The following is a 14,413-nucleotide window of genomic DNA, read 5'->3' as shown; positions in this document are numbered from 1 at the left end:
TACAAACATTATAGAGATCCAACTTATAGGAAGGAGCAAAAGAAAGAGAATGTGAGAAACAAAATAGAAACAGATGAGTTATGGTAACAGTGTTTGAATTGTTAATGTCAGGTATCTCTGAGGTCTAGCTGTGCACTTTCCCATCCCATAGCTTGCTTATCAGAAATATCCAGCGTCTTTCAAATAAATCCCATTATTTTTCTAAGCTCGATTGACTGGATTCTATAGCTTGCAACCAAGCTATAGTAATTGTTGAATGCATAGTAACTGTAATGACTATCATTTATTAATCACCTGTTACGCGTCCAGCACAACCTTTGGTAAGTTACGGTTTGAATCTTACATAATTATCACAAAGATCTATGAGATTATTATTATTCTCAGAAAATAACGGGCCTGAATTCAAACACAATTCCATCTGTCTTGAAAGCAAGTAGTAAGCAAGTAGTATATGTGCATTAAAAATAGCTTTAAAAATACATAGATTTACTGGAGTACAAGGGCTTATTTCCAAAGAAAGTGGCAGACTTATGCTGATCAGGGTCTTTCATGCCAAAGTTAGGAATCTGTACTTAACTTTCTGAACAACCACCGCTAGAGTTTTTGAGTGTGGTGGTAAAGGGGCTCACAATGCACATGATGCTTCTGCATTTCCTTCAGTTAATTCAATTCACTTAAAAAATAGACAAATCTTAATTTTTCTCTTGCAAGAAACATAAAGTTAAGTCAAAGCCAAGAATATGAGTTGATAAATAAGTCCAGTGGCTTCACTGGCCAGGTGGTCTTCATTTCTGCTAGCTGTGATCTGAGTGCTAGAAATCAGGAGTCCTGGTGTGTTTATTTTTTATTAAAAAAATAAGTTTATTTATTTATTTTGAGACAGAGTGATATACATATATATATAGAGAGAGATCGATACATAGAAAGGAGGAGAGAGGCAGAGAGAAAAGATAAGAGAGAGATTTCCAAGCAGATCCATGCTGTCAGCACAGTCTGACACAGGGCTTGAACTCATTAACCATAAGATCATGACATGAGTTGGATGCTTAACAGAGGGACTGAGCCACCCAAGTGCCCCCTGATGTGTTTAAATATTGCCCTTATTTTAATAGCATTACTCCACTTGTATGAATCTGGGATAAACTGTTTCTGAAAAAATATAGGTGTGGCTATAATTATCTACCTGTACTGTGTGATGTGAGAATAACTGTTAATTACTTTGCCTTTGAGGCTTTCAGATCAAAGTTTCTTTAAATGGAGAAGTGGTTTTTGTTTCAGTCAAGAAAGCTAGTCACAAGAATACATTTAACAGAAATCACCCATGCACCAATGAATATATTTGATTTAAATCTGTTTGCTTACAGGCCAGATTTACCAGATAAGGTTATGTTGCTGAAAACTCCAGGATAAAAATTTGCAAAACTGGGGACAAATGTCCAGACATTATTTTCAAGTCTTCAACCCATGGTTCCCTGAGAGAGCCTGAAGCAACTTTTCCAATCCCTTGGCAAATCACTGTCCTTTGTTAGCTCTTTGCAATGCTTCTCTTAGAATGACCTACAGTAGGTGACACATGGCATTGTTAATGCTTCTACACATGCAAGTTGTTCAGAGGCATCATTTGAGTTTTTATCTTGCTTTTAGACAATGATCTACTACTTCTATCTTGATGCAAGGGTCTGGATGAATGCTCAAATCACCAGAACTAAGGACAATATCTTGTTTATTCAAGGAATAGCAGGAAAGAGCAAGACGGTACCAAATGACAACTTATTAGGGAATCAATGTCTGGAATGAACTATATGCTTACACATTCAAACACCTGCCTTAAAGTTCTCTTGAGATGCTGGAAATGAGTTAGCAACCGCAGGGTCTTGAAGCATGTATCTAGCAGATGTTTGAGCTTGGGAAGGAGATTTCATGAAAACATGAATATAAAGAGAGTACTGGGATATAACATTAAATTTTTACTTTAGTGCTGCTGGGCATTCAAATACCAGCAGCTTTGTGCAAATATTTCATCTGGTTGCTGATATTTAGTACAAATCTCAATTATGTATGCACCAACACCAGAGCATCCTATCATATAACGCGCTACATTTCCAAGGAGAAATGAGCAGTGTCCTTAGATACTGGGTATCTGCGTGTTATGGTTGTGTCAAGGTTCAACATTAGGACACTGTTTATCTAGCTGTTCTACTGATGCCAGACAGTATCTCAGTGTATCAATATATAATGAGTTGTATGCATTTCCTCATCTGGTGAGTAAGATGTTTTCCAGCCATATATTCCCATAAAACAGCCCTACTAGCCTGATTTGTTGAGGCTAAAATTATTTTAATGCAAATGTTTTTTGCAACTGCATGTCTGTTTCTGGCTAGGGGAAACAGGACAGAATAAAGATGATGGGACCTAAGAAGACAAAGAGAAGAAGGGAGATCATCTGAGAATTGGGTTAGTGGGAGGAGTTAGAGGGAACTCATGATATTTAGATCATTAATGTCTTGCATATTGCCTAATAATTATTGGGCACTTTTTAGGGAAGGAATAAGTAAGTGAACAGTTGTGTGGTGAAAGAAAAGGTTTAAGAGCTTCAAATGAGAATTCAGAAAGATTATCTATTTATGGATCTGACCTTACCCAGAGTCTTCTAAGGTAGAGATAAGTTCAAAGTTTACTTCCCAGATCCAAGTGAGAAAAGAAAATTTATCTGGCATGCAAACGAAAAAGATTTAATTTGAAACTAATGATTCAGTGGCCTTGAATTATAATCAAAAAGGCTAAACCATTCCATCAAAGCTAAGAGAATTATTCAGTTTGAGAAATACTCTTAAGTACATAATATGTAGAGAAATACATGCTCCATGACTAAGCCAACTTTGATTTTGAATATCCAACGTAAATGTCTGTATGGATGGAAACTGAAATCTCTCTAAATGAGATAAGTTTATGACCCATGAAGTATGAAGCTGAAGTAAAACCCCAGGTGCCATATCAAGTTCTCAACAGACAGCTAGCATCCCTTTTCTGGGAAATAATAGAGAGGATGGTCAGTGGTTACTGGGGAAAGTGTCCCTCCCTATAAAGGTGCCTTAATTATTTTCATGAACTTTTCATACCTGGATACAAAAATAAGGAAATAATGCAAATAATTGTTATATCTAAAATTAATAATAAAACTAAAACACTATTTTATTGTGGGGTATCTGGGTGGTTCAGTCAGTTAAGAGTCCAACTTTGGCTTCGGTCATAATCTTGCGATCAGTGAGCTCAAGGCCTGCATCAGGCTCTTTGCTGACAGCTCAAAGCCTGGAGCCTGGAGCTTGCTTAGGATTCTGTTTCCCTCTCTCTCTGCCTCTGCCCCACTCATGCTCTGTCTGTCTGTCTCTCTGTCTGTCTGTCTGTCTCTCTCTCAAAAATAAACATTAAAAAAACACTATTATAACAGTGGTCTGAGGATTTCTATTTTGAGGCAGACATTGTAACTTATGTATTTGTTTAGGTTTATGTTAGATAATTGCGAAACTATAGTTTTGCTACCTATTATACTTTGATCAAACTTTATACATCTATATTTTTCACAAATAGTACTCAAGAAAACTTAAAGATCTTTTTTTTTAAAGAAGGAAAAATGCAATCAACAAAATCCACGTTGTATTTTGAGACTGAGTCAAAAACAAAACCTAAGATTTGTTCCCATGTAAAAAATTACACCCTATACTAAGAAACCTAAAGATTAACAGCCTTTGCAATGCTTGCATTTAACTTCCAGATTTGTAGTAGACTTTGAGAATGGGGATCAAACAAGGAGAACCAGGTAGGGAGGTGTGGATTAGAATAAAACAAAATGTGATGGGGAAAAATTACAAGGTGAAAAAGCCTCTTGTTCATACAATAGAACATAATTTTGTAGTAGATATTTTTTAAGCTTGTATTGTATCACACAGTGTTCCTTTGCAAGATTTAATATGTTGTGTTAAAATGAATTTCATTTTGTCCCAATCAATGAATCTCCCCACTTGCTATTACCTACAGCCCTCTCTAGCAGCCAGGGTTCTGGCTATACTCCAGTGCCAGGCTGGCATTAAAGTAAGTAAAGTTGCTGGTGTCTGTCCAAATGTTCAGTCAGGGTAGCTGGAAAATGTCACCTAGATCTGGATAATTTTTAAGTTCCTTTCTCTCTCGCTCTCTCTTTCTCTCTCTACTCTGAAATTACCTCCAGTTTATTTGTCTAGCTAGAGGTTAATGGAACACTAATGATGTTAATGAGCCTTTCACAGTGCAAGTTTTTTCAAGAAAGAGATATAATAGCTGTTTTCCTTCCATTTTAATATTTTTCATCATTCAAGAGTTACAGGCTGAGACAATTAGCAACTTGTGCAGCTTTGTCTCCCTGCTCAGTCACAGACCAGTGGGGCAAAAAGCAGGAGCCCATTAGATAGCTTCACATGTCCACAGGTGAGATCTTGTGGATGGATGCAACACACTGCTTCTTGCCAGAAGGCATAATGCTATTCAGGGAGAAAGGAGGGAAATTAGCAATCTGTTGATGAAGCTTTTCCATGGCAGGCTGGCAGCAGGAGCTGTCCAATGTACTGAAGAGTCATCATCAATTCTTCCCCTTTCCCTTCATTAGACAGAGGGCTGGGCCTGCCTGAGAGCCAGAAACCTCAAGGATCTCACAGTCTAGCTCCCCAAAACCTCTAAATGTTTTGTTACTTAGCATAAACATACCCTAACCTCATGGTATCCTGGCAAAAGAAATAAATTTTCAGAAAACAAATTCTTTAGCAATACTTACCAATTTTTTGGGCATTTGTCCATTTGGTGATGGTTTGGCATTCTATCTCCCTGTGCTTTGGAAAGTATACATCCTAGATACATATGATAATTAAAATATGTTCTTGTAATGTTTCTAAGATGTAAAAACATTGAAATTAAAACATGTCCAAGATTTGAACTAATCTTGATTCTGACTCAGCTGGTGTTAGGTTTTATTTCTGGTGAAAAGGGCCTATAAATGCCTTCAGCAAATGCTTTAAGAAAAAATTCAGAGCACTCAAGAGAGAGGATTGAAGAATATGACATTTCACTTTTCTTCAGATTGTTGATTTCTTTTGTATCTAAAAGTGGATTTTAATTAAATCAAGCATAGTTCACAACCAAGCTATAGAGAAAAATATTAAAGACTCAAATCCAAATCAGGAACTGTGGGAATAATTTTCCTATAAAGGTCACTCTCAGTCAGAATTCAGCCATTAATGCCAGCTAACCCAAGATGTAATGTAAAGCAAAATATTAATAGGCCAAAACAATTTTGAACCAATTATATGCTGTAGGTGTATAATGGGTTGTTAAACACATTAAGAATTTTCTATGTCTCTTTGAACTTTATGGTTTAGAGATATGCCTGGAAAAACAATCAAAGGTTTGTTGTCCACCTATTATGTCTGTTTGATCAACTTTATGCTTGGTGAGCTGATAACTAAAAATGAAATGTAAGACCTAGAGCCAGAGCTAGGGAGAAATGTATATGTGAAATCATTAAGAAAACAATTAATTATGTAACTGTGGTTCTGACTAGAAGCACAAATTTCAAGGCAGAGAAAGCTTTAATCAGACTAAGTATAGTTGCTGAGGGTTTCGTTGATGGGGTCATGAGGTGAAAATAAGATTTGTGTAACTGAATGGTACAAAGAGGGGATTTCCACCTTCAAGAAATGAAGAAAAGATGTGGATATGTATAATCATCGGTGATATGTGCATGTCAGAGCCATTGTTTAGTGTCAGTGGGCAGATACATTGAAACGAGTGGAAAACAATGGTAAGGAGATCTCCTGGGGGAGAGCTGCCAAAATTCAGAATAGGTCTAAAATAGAGATGGAAAGAATGTGAATATTAAGACACATTGTGAATGAAAGGACTTGATAACAAATTTGATTTAGTAGAAGAAAAACAAGAATGACTCAAAGAGGATTTGGAGCTTTTTAGCCAGGGATTATGGGGTCACAAATAGAAAAAGAATAGTTTTGTAGAAAAATCATGTTCAATGACACTATTTGAAAATAACAATATTCCATCTAGATCCAGCATTGTTATGGCTAAACTGAATGATTTTAATGTCTTAAATTCCTCATTTTCTCAAGCAGTTGTTATAATTGTTAATAGCACATGTACACTTATACCAATTTAACAGTGATTTTTATCAACTTACTTTCACAAAAACTCACTTGTGAGAAAAAAAAAATTGTGCATTGTATAGTTGGGTATCTTTACCAACATTTGTTCATCCTGTCCTTTTGAAACTGCAGGTTTCTAGAAGACAAACATTGCACTTAGCGATATCTGCATAGTCTGTAAAGCACCATGCAGATACATAATGCAGATTTTCTGCAAGAAATGATGATGGCAACTAGAAATAGTCTCAAAGAATTTATCATATGTCTTAGATGGTAAAATCAGAGCTAACGCTTTTATGCACATCACATCCTTGTTTTCTAAAGAAATAACTAACCCCCCAGCAGTGTAAGGAACTACATAATTGTGTATATGGGGCTGCAGTGCTTATAGCAATGTGTTCCATCCAGATGGCAAATGGGATGATGGTAAAGCCAGGATGAGGAAGCAACTAATGATACTTCAAATAGCAAACCGCAAAGCAAATGTAAGCACAAATGACATATCCAGGACCAGACAATGGAGCACATGTCAAAGTCAGCTGCTTGGGATGGGGGAGGAGGAGACAAAAATAAAAAGTAAATATACACTACATAAACATAAATACAAATGCATGATACTACTTCCAAAGCACTCAGTGCTTTTCAGATCAGTCATCATTCCCCACTCTTGCCTCTAAGCCTCCTTTGGTCTGACCCCACTCAACATTAAAGAGACTATCAACCACTCACTGCACTAGGGGGAGAGATGAGCTCTTTATCAATTATGTTAACTCAGTAGGTAATAAGATGCTTGGTAATATATTCCAGTCATAGGCAACCTCATTTGGAAAATAAGGCCAAGGGCCTGTAGGTAAATCATGCCCGGATCAAGACTTAAAACTCTCCCTAACCTCAGGCCAGACTCCTTTCCTCTACTCAAGAGGAGAATTGCAAGGGATGCCTACCCCAGGCATAACTGTGACCACTTTTGGAATGGTGGTAGTAAACAAATGGTATATATTTAAATAGAAATGCCAAAGTACGTATAAATAAATGATTAACCATAACTTAATACAGATTGAAGACTTCTGCTTGCATTTTTATTAGAGGGTGTCTCTCTGCATTTAAAGCTGTTGCTCTCTGATAAAAGGGAGGGAGAGAGCCCTTCAAAATTGCCCAGATGAACCCTGAGATAATATTTTTGAGAAAGACAAAATGACCTCACTGATTTATAGAGTCATTGCTGTCCTTGTCAGGGCTTCTGGAACTCCTGATACAGACTATAAGAAACTTCTCATCACAAATGAATACTTCTGGCTCTAACTTATTTATTCAGACAACTTGTCAGCCAAACAGAGACAGATTTTTTGTTGACATAGACAAGACAGCAATACAATAGTGGGACTTCTTTTCTTCATTGTTTTTGTTTGTCTTTCCCTCTTCATAGTCACCGATGCTTTGTCTAAATGGTAATAAAGATCCTTAGTGACTCAGTTTCCATTTTCCCATTATTATTTATTTCAATGGCTTCTTATTTATGACTGACTGCCATGAGGTGCTCTCAGGAAAGGATGCCATTATAACAGAATGATGCTCTCTTGACATGAAGATTGGAATGTACACAAATGTTCTGTAACAACTCATTTTAATGTTTGCCTACTTGTCTTAATTTATTTTTTTATTTCTGATTATCAATGTACTTGAGACAAAGGGAGGTTTGCTTCAGCTCAGGGAGACATGCCACAAATCTAGCTGAGACCACAGATGGTGTGGGTTGGGTTGACTACCTCTTTTTCAGGCTTGGAGTGGCTATTGGTATGCAGCACACAACCCCACATGCTCATCAAGATTGTTAAAGGAAAGGGTTCGGGACTCACAAAAGCACAGAAGCCAAATTATTCTTGTTTATAGCAGGAGAGGGTTCACTTTAGATCAAGACAGAAGTATAACAAAGAAATAAGCCTTGAAAATTACCTTTTTTTTCTTTTAATTTCAGAGTAAAGGCTGGCATACATTTGCTGATCAGTGTCAAGATATATTTTCAGGTTGGACCAAGAGACAAATTTTCTATGAATTAATATGCAACTCTACTTCTATTCTTAGTCCTTAGAAAGTGGTTAGTCCTCTAAGTGGCCATATATTACTAAATTATAGGATTATGGGTACACATTTACTTGGTTGGTCTAAGAATACAAAATGAAAATTCAATCCTTCCTAATAAAATTATAGTCAACTCTTTATTATATTTCGAGGAAGAAAGACCCTTGTAGCTTACTATCCCAAGGGTGTTAGAATGTTCTGCACTAGAGCTTTTCAGGGGGGTAAATTGAAACATTGGGGTTCTAGCAAACAAGTCACTTTACACATATGACTGGGTCTTCCATAATGAGTCTACACTAAGCCTGCCTGCCTTTCCTTGGGTTACCATTTACTCACTTCTGTGGATTGAATACAAATGTATCACCTTCACTAATTTTAAGTCCTTTTGTGATAAAGCAGATTTAATAAATCTTTATACCTTCCTTTTATCAAAGAGAGCACTTTGAAAGCTATAGGTGATCAAAAATACATGTTAAATATACAATGAAGCACGTTCTATGAAATATACTAGGTAGGGAAAGGTTTTACTGATGTTTCCTGCATGTGTATCTTCACATGCAGGAAGTCTTGTGGTTTTATTGCTTTAAGCCCTTTGCAAGCCTCCAGGCCTCAGGAAGACTCACATCCAAGCTGACTGCTTCAGAAGGCTGGGACTTTCCTGCTCTTTCCTCCGACTTCCTGCTTGCTCTTCCTATCTTCTGGGTGGGTTAATTGGTTCTCTCTAGCTAGCTTTCCTTCTGTGTTTTCTAGTGAAATCCTTATCACTTACAGTTTTAGCCCCCAAAGAATGCATTTGGTTAGTACACTGGGTAAATTGATCTTGGCCTTGCCCCAAAACTTATCAGTTTATGAGTTTTGCCCCCCAGAAAATATTGTTGAGCACTGGAAGATCAGATCCCAAAAGACAGATGAGTCCTTATATTTGGAAATGGGTAAGTGGGGCATCTGGGTGGCTCAGTCCGTTAAGGTCTGACTTTGGCTCAGGTCATGATCTGGTGGTCCGTGAGTTCAGGCCCCACATCAGGAAATGTGCTGACAGCTCAGAGCCTGGAGCTGGCTTCAGATTCTGTGTCTCCCTCTCTCTCTGCTCCTCCCCTGCTCATACTCTGTCTTTCTCAAAAATAAATAAACATTTAAAAAATGTGAAAATGGGTAAGTTAGAGTTTATCTCATCCAATCCAATTTTGCAATCGAAGAAAGTGAGGCAGAAATAGAAAGCAAATAGAATGCATGGAACTTAAACTCAGGAAGCCTATGGCCCAGTGGTTCTCAACTAAGGGCAATTTTGGCCTCCTTAGAGCATTTGGCATGGCCTGGAGATAGTTCTGATTGGCATAACTTGGGTAGGAGGTGCTGCTGGCATCCAGTACGTAGAGGACGGGGAGGCTAAACATCCTATAGTGCACAGGATAGCCCACACATGTAAAGAATTTCTCAGTCCAAAAAGTCAATAGTGCAAAGGTGGGAAAACCTTTTTTCTAGTTTATTAAGGCAACATAACATAGACAAGGATGGAATTAAAGAGATAAAATTACATTACATTTCTGGAGTATATTCTCCACAGAGCAGAAACTTTAGGATAATGGGTGTTCTGTAAGGTGAAGATTATGTGACTATACTTAAATATTTTCTTTTAATGTTTATTTATTTTTGAGAAAGCAGGGAGGTGCAGAGAGAGAGGGAGACACAGAATCCATGCTAACAGTATGGAGCCTGATTTGGAGCTAGAACTCATAAACCATGAGATCATGTCCTGGGCCAAAGTTGGACACTTAACTGACTGAGCCACCCAGGCACTCCTATATTTAAATATTAATGAGTAAATATGATACCACCCTGCCCCCCCAAAGAACACCTTATATTCATCAGGTACAGAAAAGACAAGGCTTCCTGAGTCTTGCCTCAGTCTGGTGTTATCACAGTATGAGCTCTGTGCATTGTTAAGTCACTCAGGTTCTGAGTATGTAGCAGATGTGACAGATCTTTGTGAGTGATCTTACATTTATCTTGAGACCATAAACTGAGTTCCTATATCAGAGGAGAAGGTACAGTGTTTAGTGTTTTGAGAAGGGTTTTGAGCTAAAAGTCAAGATGTTTGGCTCTTCAGCTCAGCTGTAGGATTTTTTTTTTTTTTTACATTACCTAGAACAACCTCTGTCTTCTTCATTCTGGGGTTCAGAATGAATGGTAACCCTGCACTTCAAAGGTAGAAGTTCTGGTAATCTATAAGATTATTTTTCCTTCCCCAATATCCCTCCTAGTTCTAAGAGCCAGGTGGGAAACAAGTTATGTAACAGCATTTCCCCTTATGAACTGAGTACGATCAATAGTACTAAGGGCAGAGATAGTGTGGAACACAGAAACTAACTAACTGGGAAAAATCTGGTGTGGTGGTTAAGATCATGGACTCTGGAGTCATATTGTGACAGGATTTGACTTTTGCCACTTATCATCTCCATGCTATCAGGCTGTTCTTTAACTTTTTTAGCCCTCAGTTCCCTTCATGTATGAGGTAGGAATAATAATAGTAATACTGACCCACATGGTTGTTGGCAGCAAAACTGAAATAATATGCAAAAAGTATGTAAGACAGCCCTGAGTAAGGAGCTAAATAAATGGGACCAGCCAGTGTGATTTGGTTTCTGGGTCAAAGGTTAGGAGTATTCTTCTCCAAGCCAGTCTGATCCCTGCAGAAAGGAGAACGCTGAACATTGTTTGGGGTAATATGCTTAATTCATGTGAGTGAGAAAAAAAACCACACAAATCTACTATAATCCCAGCAGAATACTCTTGGGCCATTTACAACATAATAGTAAAATACAAATCATTCGCTTACTGGCACTGTAACTGGTTTCTTTGTCTATTCTGGTGCATCTGCAACTTAGATGGAAACTGAAGTGTCCCTGAGAAAATATCCATCCCTTTCTTTTGCTATGGCTGGGGAGAAAGACTTTCCACGATCATCTTCCCTCTGTCCCCAGTTCTCCAAGAGGTCACTTGACATGTTTCCCCAATGTTAGTGCAAGCCTTCTCAGATACCAGCTCTGTCATTAGCCTTATTGGTTTCAAAGCTCCATGACACAGTCAATGCACTATTTAACACCCAGGAGGGATGTGTTTCACTTGGATGATTCTTTCATCATCTCTGCCCATCTGGAGCCCACTTCAAACTCATGGAACACCACCTGTCTAGAAAAACAATGAACTTGGGTAACTTTTCTATCCTAGGCAGACAGGGCTCCCATAAGACACAGTTCCAGGAAAGGTTTTGTTTGTTTGTTTGTTTGTTTGTTTGGAGAGGGGGATGAGCTGATCCTTCATAGGTGATATTGGTCTTATCATTGCCTAGGGAATTACATTGATATTTGATTAGATTCCCACCTTGATTGACACCTGTTAATAACCTGCAAGATGGGTAAAAGATGCTTATATTGTCAGCCAGAGTTATCTATGACTTTATTTTTCATCAGCTTTGTCACTCAAGGGCAGCAGTGAAGGATATTATTTTTTTCTTAAGATGCTGTTATAGATCTACAGACATTGGACTGGGGAAATTGTCCTGTACCTCCACCTTCATGCTGGTTCTTAGGAAATATATTGCCAAGCTTGTGTGTAATATTCAAATAATGCATTTATGCACTTTCATTACCCTAGTTTTGATATGGTGATAGGCAGCTTGATGACAAACTTATTGATTCCTTATATTAATCCAGAGAGTATGGTTTCATCAAATCTTTTTTTTTTTTTTTTTTGACTTTGTACTTTATAAGAATTTTGAAGAAGACTCAGGCTTTTTGAAGTTCAAGTTTGTTCACTTCTGGCCAAAAAGGGAAAAAATATTTTAAAAAAAATTTAGTTTATTATTTACTTTTTGAGAGACACAGAGCACAAGTGGGGGAGGGACAGAGAGAGAGGGAGAGAGAGAGAATCCCAAGCAGGCTCTGAAACACCACAGAGCCCAATGTAGGGTTCAAACTCACAAACTGTGAGATCATGACCTGAACCAAAGTCAGATGCTTAACCTAAGACTGAGCCACCCAGGAGCCTCCCAAAGAAGAAATTATTAAAAGAAAAAAAAATATTACTTATAGAACTCTATGGAATATAAATGCGTAAAAATGAATGTTGATCTTAAAACTCAGTTACTGTGATGCTGAGTGTCTAACAGATTGGAAATTAGTTCAAAATAAGTAAAGAAGTAATTAATAAAGAGTATAACCGGATTGGTCTTGGTTGTTTTTTTTTCCCTTGTCAGAACAATTTCAAACAATTTTCTGAACATGGGCAAAAAGAGCTGCTGTCCTTTAGATGTATTTTATTTTTTCAGAGAAAAAATGACACTGCATTTTTTTAGAATAACAGGTGTCCTAATAGCAGACCCGAGATGAGGGGGTATTTACCTTATACTTTTTTTTGGATAGATCAATGTCCCCAGGTTTAGCAAGTCCGAGCTAAGGAGGAAACAAGTTGCCTCTTTCTATCTTGTTGTAGTTCAGTAGCACTTCCACCCTCCTTCTGTAAAAACATCATCCTGCCACCTTCAGAAGTGCTCCATGTGAGCCCAGAGCAAGCCAGTGAAAAGACACTTGGTAACTCATTTATTGCACAAAGCTCAAGACTAGACAACTGTCATCCTCTTGCCCTTTGGGGGATTTCACTGTGTCTGCCTCAGCCACCAGCCCCTGAAGGAAAATGCTGTGACTTATGTTTTCCCTTGCTCCACCCAGATCCAGGCAAGTCCTAGTATTTACAATTCCCACCTGCAGTTGACTTGCAATTACAGTGTACATGAGAAGGTGAAAACCTTCTCGCTCTCCCAGCTAAATTGAAAATGCACCAAATGTATTTTTTAAATGCCTCATTGAAAGCCCAGTGACAGTGGTGAGTCTCCTCTTCATCACCATGTGAAAAGAAGGCCTTTTTGTTTTGTCTGCTCAGAGCTAAACTGCATGGGTATAAAACGATTTTTTTCCAGCTCTTTCCCTTTGCTTTATTTTGTATCTGCTTTGCCGTTTTGCCATGGTTTCACATTATCTTTTTGAATTACTATTTAGAAAGAATGAAGATTTTTCAGAAAATGCAATCCATTAAAAATAATCTTTTAAATCAACCAATTGGTCACTCTTTTATTTGCCTACAGCATGGTTTTAGGCCTTAAGAATTTGAAACTTGAGCAGAAGATAGAGAAATAAAGAAGAAGGAGAGAAAAATAATAGAACTGCTTTCATTTTTATGATGGTTTCATGCATGTATATCATTATTCAATTCTTTTAAAACCTCTAAGGGATACGTACATCAAATTTTATCATAGCCAAGAAACTAATGTTCATAGGTCACATAGAGTCAGGATATACACTCAAGTTTTCTGACTGAAAGTTCAATGCTTTTTTTACAATAGAATGGAAACATAGCTCAAGAGGAAAGAAGAAACTTGAACTGTGGCTGAAGCCAAATGCTGGCAATAGCTAACTGATTTCCTGTTCTGTTAAAGGATAAGGCAATTTTACTAATGACTAAGGGCTGAAGAATAAACCAATCCTAAAGAAATTATATGATTTTTCTTAGTTTCTCCTCCATAGATAATAAACTATGATTTTCTCCCCCTATGTGTGAATAAGGCTGCTCATTTTTATTATCCAGTTCAGTGTTTTGACTTCTGAGCTTCAAGCACAAATAGGATTCTTTCCTCATTAGCATAAAACTAAATGCATTGTACCTTACTGAAAGACTCATTTTTATAAAAAAACAACAAAAAACAAAACAGTGTGAGCATTTAGACCAAATTGTGATTTTTTGTGAGATTGTGGACCCATGCTTGGAAAGAGGCCATTCTGAAACACACCAGGGTCTATACACGTTACCCTCTGCTTTCATCAGAAATGGGGCATAAGCAAGCATAAGAAGAATTCCTCATATTTACAGTTGTTGAAGACCTTCTACTTGCTTTATTATCCCGTTGTTCACAAAAAGCTTATGTGAAAGACTTACACTGATTATGCACACAGTGACATCTTCAACACAAACTACTCCCCTGAACTGCTTTCACAGTGTATAAGTCTACCTACTAGGTACCCAAGCTGAACTCTGGGCCTCTCCCAGCACACTCCTCCCACTGTCTTCCCAGCCTCTAGAAGTGCTAATAGCATCTCGTTAGT

The 14,413-nt window shown here is 37.6% G+C and overlaps 1 protein-coding gene across 2 annotated transcripts in view; it reads right to left on the bottom strand.

The window, feature by feature from the left end:
• The window catches only part of OPCML (opioid binding protein/cell adhesion molecule like), a 1,065,414-nt gene that overhangs the window by 647,013 nt on the left and 403,988 nt on the right, over positions 1-14,413 (bottom strand). The window lies entirely within an intron of this gene.

The sequence above is a fragment of the Panthera pardus genome, unplaced genomic scaffold (assembly GCF_024362965.1).
Source record: "Panthera pardus isolate Hobbes unplaced genomic scaffold, ASM2436296v1 HiC_scaffold_12, whole genome shotgun sequence".
Lineage (NCBI taxonomy): Eukaryota > Metazoa > Chordata > Mammalia > Carnivora > Felidae > Panthera > Panthera pardus.
This window is presented reverse-complemented; position numbering and strand designations above follow the sequence as displayed.